Source organism: Vespa velutina, chromosome 19, assembly GCF_912470025.1.
Source record: "Vespa velutina chromosome 19, iVesVel2.1, whole genome shotgun sequence".
NCBI classification, from domain to species: domain Eukaryota; kingdom Metazoa; phylum Arthropoda; class Insecta; order Hymenoptera; family Vespidae; genus Vespa; species Vespa velutina.
Window position 1 is genome coordinate 1,431,144 of NC_062206.1, and position 13,857 is coordinate 1,445,000.

Genomic DNA, 13,857 nt, shown 5'->3' on the forward strand with positions numbered 1-13,857 from the left:
ATTAATATTAATTGTGTCATTCCTCTTTTTTTTTCCTTCGATAAGATCCGTCGTTGTTGGAAAGAGTGAGACGTTGTTGTTTCAAAAAAAAAAAAAAAAAAAAAGAAAAAAAAGAAAGAAAAAAGAAAGAAAAAAGAAGAAAAAAAAACGAAGAAGAAGAAGAAGAAGAAGAAGAAAAAGAGAAAATTTTCAATCGTTATCATTAACAAAGAATTTCATCAATTCTCACGGACATTTAACCAACGAGCATTGGTCGATGTTGGCTCGATCATTGTTCTTTTTCCCCCCCAGTTAAAATTTTCACTTTGTGAAAGGTCCTTAAGGAAGCGATTCCGATCGGTAGGTCCGAGCACACCGGTGATCCAGTTGAAGCTTCAGTCCAGCCCACACTCCCATATTAGTCGTACGACCGGTCTAGGCGTAGGTACACACTTAAAACGTCGTTCTTTAATGTACAAAAGAGAACTAGCGAGTTAACTAAGCTAGCATTCTCTCTCTCTCTCTCTCTCTCTCTCTCTCTATATATATATCTGTCTCTCTCCTCTCGTTTTTCTTTTTTCTTAAAAGAAGATTCAGATAAAGATAAAGAAAGAAAGAGAGAGAGAGAGAGAGAGAGAGAGAGAGAGAAAGAAAGAAAGAAAGAGATAGATAGATAGAGAGAGACAACATATAATTTCCAAAGAGCAATACTATTGCATCTCTTTTTCTTTATATTAGACAGGAGGTCTCTCTCTCTCTCTTTCTCTCTCACTCTCTATCTATCTATCTATCTTTCTGTCTTTCTGTCTCTCATTCTATCTCTGGTAACTGGTTTGGTTATATACCTTCGCACATAATGGGAGCGCACGCTAATTAATCGCTATTTACACTCATCCAACAGTGGCGCGTGAGTCGTGTTCTTTCTCGTCGCTCTTAAATGGTCTTGTTCGAGAGAGAGACTCATTAGAGAAACTCGAGAAGAGCTTAAGTATTCTGTTCCTTTGTAAAATCTTTCATCTAGAACGATATACGCGGAAAACTTCGGACTGGCCTTGTTCTCCATTAAAAAAAGAATGTTTGCTTTTAAACAACGTATGACACAACTATAAAAAAATTAAATGTATATATATATGTATATGCATAACCTATAATATATATATATATATATACTTTTTTTTTTCTATCGAAAAATATAATTGATATTACAAATTAAACGTGTTTGTATTAATTGTCAAATAAAATAATTTATATTGATAATGAAATTGAAAAGAAATATAATAACGTCAGTAGAAGTTCAATGTTTCTTTTTTTTTTTTTTTTTTTTTTTTTTTTTTTTTTTTTTTTTTTTATTTCATCTTATCACTCGTATCATTCATCTTTCCCAAGAGAATATCTTTATAGAATTATTATACTTATAGAAGTATACACCATTGACAAGGTATATTGATAGAAATGATATCTTTGATATTTTAAAGTATACAAGATAAAATAGGTTGAGTTAGTTCAGAATAAAATACATATAATGTTTCGGGAAGAGAATTGTAGAGTTCGAATATATTAAATAAATTTGAATATATATATATATATATATATACGTACATATATATCGAAAGAATAGAAGAATCGAATCATTATTAATTCGACTGTCTCCCATTCAGGTGCAGAGAAAGAACGAAAAATGTATTGATGAAATAAACGATAACTATACCAGATTTCTAACCCTTTTATCGATGAATATTTTAAACCTAAAGCGAAAAAAAAAATATATATATATATACAAAGAAAACACGTGCATACCCTCCCGCATTCCGCAACATTTTATCTCTTCCTACTACGATTATTATAACAGTAGGCAACTGCTTGTGGTGTTGCCGGAAAACCGAACGTAGTCCTGTCGGCTTTTACCTAAGCGATTTGTAACGGTACTCTATCCACTCCTTGCATTCGGTCACGAGAGTTATCCTTCTTCCTTCCTGCGAACGCTTTATGATGATTTAAATAAATTTCATTCGTCTTTCAAAGTTCAAATACAATCGTTCTAATCGATTTCTTTTTTCTTTCGTTTTTTTTCCCCCCCCTTTGCTTCTGTTTCTTTTATCTTCGGAAAAGAGATCTCATAAAAACGTCTCATAAAAACGTCACATAAACGTTGAGTTAATTAACGCGATCTAATATCGATTAATTAATAATTGTCATGTGGTGATCAATCCTTTCGATCGAGTTTATCTCAAATATTTTATGTAATATTTCTCTTACGTTATTTATATTTATTTACTCAATTATTACGAAAGATATTTTTAAAAGTTCATTAAATAATGCCGTTGCATCACGTTCAATTATTAATTTCATCAATTCTTTTATATTTAATTATTTATTTCGTATGAGTTTTAATTTCATTTGAAAATTATCTATTGCTTTAACATTCTGTGAATATGAAAAAGTTCACGCTGAAATGAAAGGGTTTGAATGAATTTCCAAATCAAATACCAAGCGACACACAAATCATACATGAAATAATTCCTACGAATACTAATATTGTCCATACATATATATATATATATATATATATATATATATATATATATATCTTTCCATTTAGATTCCAGAATTAATTGATTAATTAATTTATTATCGACGTGATAGATAATTACAACTATTCTACTGTGGTTTACTTAAGAATCGAAGCTGTTAAATGACATTTATTATTCTCTTTTCAATGTATGATTTTCATCGTAGTTAAACATTTTCAAAGGAATGGATAGAAGGAGGTGGGGAGGGGAGGGGGGAAGATGGAAAAAAATATGAAATAAATCGTAACCAAGGACGTATATTAATTATCGCAAAATGACGATGTCGCTTTTGATAGAAAAACACTCATAAACGAGATGGAGGATTGACGAGGACTGGAGGGAAGTGAATAAAAAAAAAAAACAAGAAAAAAAGAAGGAAAAAGAAATAAAAAGAAATAAAAAGAAGATAAAGTAAGATGGAAAGACGAAATATCTGGTTAGACTGTTGATAGTCCAGCGAACCACAGTATAGACCACGTGGTACAACGTCTCATTGCAACGTATGCAATTTTTTTTCTTCCTTTTCCTATTTTTTCCTTTTCTTTTTCCTTTTTTTTTTCTTCCCTCCTTTTCTCTCGTTTTTCTTTTCTTTTTTTTCTTCTTCTTCTATTTTTTTCTTTTCTTTTCTTTTCTTTTCTTTTCCTCGGCTCACATCTCCCCTCCTTATCCTATCCTTTCCGTTCGAGACGTGCACTTTAGCAAGTAAGAAGAGAGAAGCAATAGAAACGGACGGCAATGCCGCTTCGTTCACGGTTGAACGATCGCGGGTGAAAAGTGCTCCTATATAATATATAATTATTTGAGCAAAATGCCAATTGGTTAATCATGCATCCGATATATTACACGCATATGTATATATATATATATATATATACATATATATATATATGTGTGTATATATACGTAGTACGTACATATTTAAGACAGTATGCATTTATTATTATATCGATCTAATCTCGACGAGCCCACGAAAAAACCCACGCCACCGAGGATCGCGTACTATGGAAACGCGCATGCAACTATCTATCTATGTATGCATGTGAAATTATACGAATAACCAAGATAGAGATTAAACTTACCTACTTGTTTAACGTTCTCCGATAAATACATTCAAAAGATATATATATATATATATATATATATATATATATATATATATATATATATATTAATGAAAATGACCGATCTAACAAAAAAAAAAAAAAAAAAAGAAAAAAGAAAAAGAAAAAAAAAATAAATAAATAAAAGAAACGAAAAGAAAATTTAATTTTATGTTAATCTGTTAATGGTCAATACGATTGTTCGAAACATCTAATCACGAAATCTTACGAAGTATTATTATTAATAAAGAATTAAAAACGACACACATGATAAATCTATTTTCAATAAATCGTACGATTAACATATCGAAATACATGAAAGGATAACTCATACGAATAAATAATGATGAATATGATCGATCTAAAAAAAAAAAAAGCCAAAAAAAAAAGGAAAGAAAAAAGAAAATGAAAAAAAGAAAGAAGAAAGAGAAAAGTATAAGAAAATGCTTGATTCTAAGTTAATCCTCCCCTCCCGCCCCCCTCCGCTTTAAATACCATAATCGACGAACAAAATTATCAAATCGAATTCCATGAAAGAGGAAAAAGAAAGGGAAAAAAAAGAAAAAAAGAAAAAAAAGGATTTCTCTCATTCGTGTACACGATCGTCAATGAGAGAAAAATAGTAAAGAGGAAAGGAAAAAAAAGATGGACAATGATAATAATAATAATAATAATACTAATAATAATACGAACGAACTCTTACGACAAATATATATATATATATATATATATATATATACATATATATATTTCTAATAAATCAACAGATATATCATTGTAATGGACGAAGGATTGAAGATATATGATGTGTCATCATGAAAATGAAATCGTTGAATAAATTCTATCTTGATTTTTTATTTCCCCCTTTCGACTTCGCACACCTCCTTACCCTGCCCGTTTTTCTTCCGTCCTACTCCTTATCCAACCCCTCCCCTGATCCCTCTAACCTTTTGTTAAACACCGTTAGAAGAAACGTTTCTAGAGGGAAGAACGAGAAGTTTGGAAAAAAGAAAGAGAAGAAAGATAAGAGAAGAGGCGAGGTCCGTTTTCTACGTATCGTACGATTCGCGCTTGTTGGTTTCGCGTGTGCGTGCAGCGGCCAAGAAACTTCAGCATCTCTCTTTCTCTCTCTCTCTCTCTCTATCTATCTATCTCTCTATCTACTTCTCTCTGTTTCTTTCTGCTTCTCTGTCTCTCTCTCTCTCTCTCTGTTGGTCTTCTCCTCTCCTTCTCGGCAACTTGGCTCAGCCTCTCCACGTCGTCTTTCTGCGCTTACGGTGAAAGTGAGCGCATTCCATGGCCACCGCGACCACGCCCGACCAACACACACTCCTACTGGCCAAGATCTGCGAGAGCCGTTGCATGCAGCCTCTCTCTCTCTCCCTCTTTCTTTCTTTTTTTCTTTCTCTCTCTCTCTCTCTTTCTTTCTCTTTCTCTCTTTCTCTCTCTCTCTCTCTCTCTCTCTCTCTCTCTCTCTCTCTCTCTCTCTCTCTCTCTCTGTATCTGTCTATCTCTATCTCTCTTTCTGCACACGATGCCGCAGTAACCACCGACGCGCTCCTCAGACTCCTTTCGGTACTCTCTCGAATGATGCTGCGTCGACGAGGAGCAACTACTTCGTCCTTCGATCGAGATTATTTTCTTTTTCTTCTCCTTCTTCTTCTTTTTCTTATATATAATACAACTGTATAAATTCGTTCATTTTTTTACCTTTCTCTCCTTCTCTCTCTCTCTCTCTCTCTCTCTTTCTCTCTTTCTCTCTATCTTTATTTATCTATTTCTTTTTCTATCTTTTTCCTTTCTTTCCTTTCGTAGAAAGGTATTGTAAAGAATGGAACGTGATTATGTTATTTTTCCTAATAAAATACGTACTTACGTATCCACCAGCGAATGTTAAACTTATTGTATAAGAAGAGAATAGAATTAAGTGAAAGTTTTAAATAACTCTTGGAGAAATGAGATGAACGTACACGTATATATATATATATATAAACATATATATATATAATATATATAAACATATTGTGAGATCTGAATTATTTGCATCAATACATAAATAGAGATCGTTTGATTATGCGATCAGCTGTTTTCTTTTCTATTTTATTCTATTCTTTTATTTTCTTTTCTTTTTTCTATTTTCCTTTTTTGATACGTGATAACTATAGAAAATGATAGATCAGTTTTAATTAACGCTTCGCGGACGAAACTTCAATCTTTTTTTTTTTTTTAATACCTTTTTAAGATGGATCGATCGATCGTTCAATCGGATCGGATTGAATCGGATCGATCTAGCGCTTATACACTTAATAAAGTTTCTAATATAAACGTATCACGAAAGTCTACAACCGGTCTGTTGTTGATCGTACACTAATCGCTGTTAATTATGCTGTACAATGATTATGTGCGTGGCGCATGTTCGTTGGTGGGCGCCATCGCAAATAGAAGGCAACGTTCTGTTCTTTAACTCTAATGTAACCGTTAGAAATGCCGATAGATGCCAAGCTATAGCCCAGGACTTTAATTAACGATGCCCTCTGGTACATTAATATATACATACACACACACACACATACATATATACATAGATACACACCGAGAGATACGATAATTATAATCCGTCTAATTGTAATTTAATGTAATCTTTTTCTTTTTTCTTTTTTTCTTTTTCATTTAATCAATCATAAAAGAACAATGGAAAAAAGTTTAGTCTTTGAGAATGAATTCGATGAATTCAAGATTCACTGATACAATAAGAATCTCGATAACGTATATTATTAACGTTCTATGAATTTTGAATTTCGAAAAAAGAAATTGAAAAAAAGCAACGAAGTATCGTTTGTTAAATCAGTATCGTTATGATTATAAAATTAAACTAAAATTATTAGTCGCTTATATCAAGTATATAAAAATGAATTCACTGTTCGATTATGATAATAAATCTCGACAACGATATATTCGATCTATCGATTACAACTTAAGAAATAGGAAGAAACAGTGTGAAAAAGAAAAAAAAAGAGATCTATCTCAAAGTAGATACCTTTTAACGGTATATAATACAATCTATATATGTAATAATCGTATCGTTGTAAAAGATGAAGGAGAAGCTCGGCGACGATAGCTCAAGATGAAATTTTTCTTTGCGTCCGGTTTCTCGTATCGGTTTCATCGGTCGACCTCGCTTCTATCGGCCCGTTGCTTCGTGTAATTATCGTTCCGTACAAGGTCGATTTTCATAACGATCCCATAGCTTAATATATCGTCGAGATAAAAGTTTGAACGTAAGCGAATCGATTTGTCCAATAGGAGTGAGTATTCTTTTAATAATGAAAAAGAGAAAAAGAAAAGAAAAAAGAAGAAGAAGAAGGAAAGAAAAAGAAACAAGGAAATGAAATTGATTCTGAAAAAATCGAGATCGATCCAAGCCAATTGAAAGTAAAGAATACGAAAGCTATTTGAAATAAAAAATAAAAAAAGGGGGAAAAAAAAAAAAGGAAAAAAAGGAGAAATAAGGGAAAGATTTGAATTCGAGCTGTTTTAGATCCAAGATGTAGGTGGATCTAACAGTACCGTGTTGCAAGAAACCAAAGATAATGGTACTACACAACGAACATGCGATCTTGAGTAGTAGAAGCTTACGATCTCGTTTTAGATCGTTCGATTTGCTCCTCGAATCGACTGGACTTTATCGACCGTTTGACTTTTATCGTTTTGCTAAGAAAAGGTCTCGAGATTGGAGGAAAACGAGGAATACTCTTAGTTCTTTCATCTTACTAGTTGTTCATATTATTATCGTTTTCTTGCCATTGTCGTTGTTGCCGTTGCTATTGCCGTTGCTGTTACTGTTGCTATTGCCGTTGTTGTTGCTGTTATTGTTGTTTGTTACATTGTGGCACACCTCAATGTATGTTCCGGTTTCTAACGGACACGTGCACACTCGGAGCATCCTCTCGTGTTCCTCGAAGAACCGTAAGTATACGTCGAGTATTACCTACGAGGCCAGGTGCGTAGGTACTAGGTACATGCAAGAGAAACAGAGATAGATATATAGATAGATAGATAGATAGAGAGAGAGAGAGAGAGAGAGAGAGAGAGAGAAGGAGAGAGAAGGAGATAGAAAAGAGGCGAGTATCCAGGCGCATAAGCCTGTACCAGCAACGAAACTTTTATTTCGAATCTAACGGTAGCGAGTGAAGAAGTATCTCGAATGGTAAAGGCGGTGCCTCTCGGCCATTCGATGTTCTACCTGGTCTATGTAATTGGAAGAACGAAATAGTAGTTATTTACCGCTCTGTCTTTTTCCATCCGACTCACCGAAAACGCATAAAACGAAACACGTAGTCGAATAAAGGGGTATGGAATGGAAAAAAAAAAAAAAAGAGAAACAAAGAAGAAAAAATATAAAAGGAAAAAAGAAAAAAAAAAGAAAAAAGAAGAAAGACGAAGAAGGCAAAAAAAGAGAATAAGAAGAAGTAAATAAATAGAAAGTATATCGTTGATTGGAGAAATATATTGTTTTGTTAAATTAACATAAATTAATTGAAAATCATCATTTTTCTATCTAACTGATTGAACAATGAAGCAAGAATCTACGATATCTTTACGAGCGTTATAATACATATGTAATATATACATAAGTAAGAAGTACGTACGTATATAACTAAGTATATTGGTACATGCCTATGCATATTACATGTGATTTAAATGAAATCGTAATAAAGGTATATTTATCGTCAATCGATAATATCAGATCTGAGATGAGTAAGCCTAAGCGCACGGACGAATAAGAATATCGCAGACGGAGAATAAAAAACAGAAAAGGAAAAAAGAAAAAGAGAAACGAAAAAAAAAAAGAAAAAAGAGAAAAAGAGAAGGAAGAAAAAAATCGGAGAAAAAAATTATGCCGGCATGGGGGACGGAGGGTGGAGTGAGGGGAGGGTGGGTGGGAACGGCTAAAGGGAGAAAAAAGAAAAAAAAAGGAAGGCTTCTCTTTTCACGCTCGATCGATCTCAATTCTTCCGTCGTCGATAGTCAACCTCATCTCGATCATTATTACGCTCTGCGCAATATCGGAGAACCTTGCGCATGGATGATGCGACCTTCCGACGACGACAACGACAACGATGACGACGAGGATGACGAGGAACGCGACTAATTTTACTTTCACGATGTGCTCTACAACACATCGACGAATTTCGAGGTCAATCGTATCGAGACATCGGTATTATTATAATAATAAATATTAAAATGATATTCTAATCTAATCATAACGATTAATTTATAAAATTATTAAAGGAATAAAATTGTATACTCTTTATGTACGTGTATACACGTGTCTATATAGAAAAAAAAAAAAAAAAAAAAAAAAAAAAAAAAAAGAAAAAAGAAACAAATCAAATATAAATCAAATATTTTTTTACATAAATTTAATTTATTCAAAAAGAAAAAAAAAAGAAGAAAAAAAACATTAACGCATTTATTTCAATCAAACGAACTTTTCTAAAGTATCGTAGAAAATATCTCTAGACGAGTTTCTCTTTCTAATTTTAATCAAGTGAAACAGATAAGAATCTCTCTCTCTCTCTCTCTCTCTCTTTCTCTTTCTCTTTCTCGGAAAACGTGGTCTTTTTTAATAAAAATAAAATCGTTCATTTAATTCTAACGAAGTTAATGCTTAGATTACGCCACGAAATACCAAAGAGAATCTCTACTCTTTGGTATTAAATCAAATGAAACAGAAGATAGGATCTCTCTTTCTCTCTCGGTAGGTATTTTCTAATCCATCAAAATAAAATCTCCTTCATTTAATTCTAACAAACGAGTGCTTAGAACCGTACCGCAAAATACAGAGCCGAGTAGTCTCTTTAATTTTAATCGAGTGAAACAGATAGAATCTCTCTCTCTCTCTCTCTCTCTTTCTCTTTCTCTTGGAAAGCATTTGGAGGATTTAGCAAGAGATCGAGGAAGAAGGAGACTTTCGTTACGAGCAAGAACACCAGAGGAACACCCACGTAAGGTAACGCCATGGACCTATCGATAGGAGAGGCCACGGTGTACCATATATATATATGTGTGTGTGTATTTCTCTCTCTCTCTCTCTCTCTCTCTTTCTTACTCTCTATCTTTCTATATCTTTATCTCTTTCTTCCTCTTTCTCTCTCTTTCTTTATACATGTACGTATATGTATATGTATGTATGCATCGACACGTTTCGAGAGCAACATTACAAACACCAACACTTACATTCATACATATATACATAAATATATATACATACACATATCTATATATATGTATATATATATATATATAAATATATATATACATACATACATACATACATAGTCTTCTATCTATGCAACATAGAACAGCTTAGCAAGCAACGACTTCGTAGAGAGACGAAAGAGAACAGGGCAGGGTGTGGTCGGTGTTTATGTAAGGCGTATGCATTTTTTTCCTCACCCCTTTCATGATCCTCGATTTATCTATTCAGAGCAAATTCGAATGAAAATTTTGTAAAAAAAAAAAGAAAAAAGAAATTTTTATATTCGACATTTGATATTCAATCAATACTCGATTTGTTCGAATCAGTAAGCTTTTCTTTTTCATTATTTATCTCACTCATTTTCCCTCTCTCTCTCTCTCTCTCTCTCTCTTTTATTTCGTTTTATGATTTATTTATTCTAAGAAATTCGATAGAAAAATTTCACAATAATTCAATTGAACGTCTTAGAAGATTTTCTTTTCATTTTCTCTCTCTCTCTCTCTCTCTCTCTCTCTCTTTTTCTTTGGAATTCGATTAATCTATCGAACAAATTGCATAAAGAGGAAAAATAAAATGAATTAGAAAAGTTAGTATACCTTTTTCTATACCTCTTGTAACAAGATCATCTATCTCATTCTCTCTTTTACTCTCAAGCCTGATTCATGGGATCCCTTGACATTTGCCCCGCTGACGTCTATACGTGAGAGTATCTTGGAATTGTGTGCGATTGTGGTACACACAACATACGTCTTACCGACGTGCGCTTCGCAATTCTCCACCCACGATCGTGCCTCTTAATTTATATCTTTGCTAAGGGTTTCCTACCGGTTCATTCAAGCGTTCTCGAAATCGTGCCACGAGCCTGTCGAAGATGTGTTCTCTTTCTCTCTTTCTCTTTCTCTCTTTTTCTATCTCTCTATCTCTATTCCTCTCTTTAAGATATAGGATATATCTATAAACAAGGAAATTATTTCTTATACGTCGTACGAAATATCTTCTTTCTTTCGTTTTCATTTCTATTTTTCCCCTCTTTTTTATTTATTTATTTATTTTCTTTTTTTGTTTTTTTTTTTTTTTTTTCTTTTAATTTTCTTCCTCGATCGCATAATCAAAAAGAAGAAGAATCGAGAAACGATGCGAAATAAGCGCGAGATCGCGAATATCGATTACGACTATTAATATTATCTTTTTAGATTTCGATGACAACAAGTAGAACGATCGCTATTGAGAATGAAAAAAGAAAAGAAAAAAAAAAAAAAAAAGAAGAATAAGAAGAAGAGAAAAAGGAAAAAGAATAATGATTTATATAAGAAGAAAATCTTGTTACTTCGTCAATATGCACGATTCAATCGCTAGAATGCAAAACTGGCGACATAACTTTGACAAGGAAAATTTCCATCTTCTTTTTCTATACATATGTATGTGTGTGTGTGTGTGTGTGTGTGTGTGCGTATGCGTGCATGCGTAGACATCTGCGTACAGGATATATCGTTTAAAACTAAATGATCGTAGATCTTCGTTCGATCATTATGACTTTTTTTCAAATAAATATTTGCGAGGCTTTCATTGCTATTATATATCTTTGAGAAAATTCTTATCATAAAAATTTTAATGACGTTAGTCATAAAAATTTTGTTTCTTTGTTTCTTTATTTGTTTGTTTGTTTGTTTGTTTTTTTTTTTTTCGTGAAAAATCAATAATACTCTTAAAGAGTATGGCACCATTAATCGCAATAATAATGTCATTTAATGATCGTATGAAGTGTGTCATACAAATAAATGAAAGAAAAGAAAAAGAAAGAATAGAAGAAAAAAAAAAAACAGAAAAACAAACCTTATCGCAATTGTGCAATTCATTTGAACTACAAAAATGTTGCGTTAAAACTCGAATGAATAATTACATTGTAAATAGACGCATTGATATTTAATATTCTCTGTAACATTTAATATTTCACATTGATATTTGATATTTTCTGTGATATTTGTTTCTCTTTGAAAAAAAAAAAATATATATATATATATATATATATATATAAAAATTAAAATTCAAAAATAAAAATAAAAATAAAAATAAAAATAAAAAAAGGAAACTGTTATCACTTCGATAAATATTAATTTTCCTTAGTGTCTATCTGATAATTATTTATACGAAACATTTTCTTTTTGTTTCTTTTAATTTTATTAAATCAATAGGATCAACTATATTTGGCCATATCGTTTTCAAATAAGATACCTTATATATCTTTATATAGCATATATATATATATATATATATATATATATATATATATGTGTATATATATGTATCTTCCCCTGCAATCGAGTCGTGAGTATTCGATAATCGATATTCGCTTTCCTTGCGCAATCCTTGCCGATGTTTCTTGAGAATCGTTCGACCTACCAACACGACCTATCGTCACCAAACTGATCGCATTGTCCTATGTGCGATATGTAGTATCGATTATAATCGTACGCGTGGGTGGTACCGACATTAATTCGTAATATACTCGTGAAAATATCGGGACAACAATTCATCAACGCGAACTTTCTCGGACGTATATTAAAAAAAAAAAAAATCAATAAAATAAAAAAAGAAAGAAAAAGAAAAAAACAAAGAAAAACAAAACAGAACAAGAAAAAGAAAAAGAACAAATAAAAAAATTTATTTCCCTTTTTTTAGATTAATTGAAAAGAAGTATATGCTTTGTAATATAAAACTTTCTTTGTAATTACGATCATACACGATCAATGTATTATTACTATCAAAGTTTTCAATCAAATACTTTTACTGTCCTATTCGATTTGATGTATGGAAGAAAGTAATTAAAAAAATAAACAAAAGAGAGAGAGAGAGAGAAAGAGAGAGATAAATCACAGTTTCGATTTCTAAAATAATCCACGATTTGATTTCTTCAATCACTACAAGTCACATAAAGTAATGAAACAACATGTCTATCTTATCGGTCAATTATTCGAGAAATTATTTTTCTGATATACGTAAGTAAACGCAAGCAAGCAAGCAAATCCACGCACACACACACGAATTAATAATATATAGGGTGTTTAGTTTTCGTTCAATTGTAAAAAAAAAAAAAAACAGAAAAGTAAAGAAAAGAAAGAAAAACATATGACTAATGTAGATACGTTGGAAAAATTGTCGAAGAATTTTTATCATCGAACGATGATAATAAACGTATAAATCAATGATCTAAAACTTATTAATATATAATCGATATTATCTACGAAGTACGTAAAATTATTAAAAATTAATATGTTTATAAATAATTGTTATATTTGGAGCACCCTATACACACACACTCTACACACACACATACACACATATATATATATATATGAATGTAACATGGATCATCGAGATAGTCGAGTTTGTTTTCTATTCCGCGATCGGCAAGTAATATCGCTAGTAGTCTCGATATAGCTACACATACATACACACACACACACAAACGCGCGCGTGCACGTACATGTATATGTATAGTGTACATATACATACATACATACATACATACATACATACATACATATATAAATACATACAAGGTAACAACATAGAACATAGAAACGGATTAGAGATCGGTGGGTGTGTTGCCTCGGCGCGGCTGCGCGATCATGCGTTGAAATGAAAGGAGACGTGCGACGTCTCGAGATGAGAAAAACGAGCCGAGAGCGGTGCTCGATCTATGCTCTCGATCGAACTCAACTTCGAGAGCTCGATCGTTCACAATCTTTATTTACTTTAAATTCTTGTATTCCTTAAAAATCGAAAAGAAAAAAGAAATAAAAATAGAAAAAAAGTAAAAGAGAAAGAAAGAAAAAAAAAAATTTCGATAACGTGACTCCTTTTTCATTTCATTCAAATTCGATATATCTTAAATACTTCATTAAAAATCGAGTTCGATCAATTTTTATATCTTCAAAGATCATAT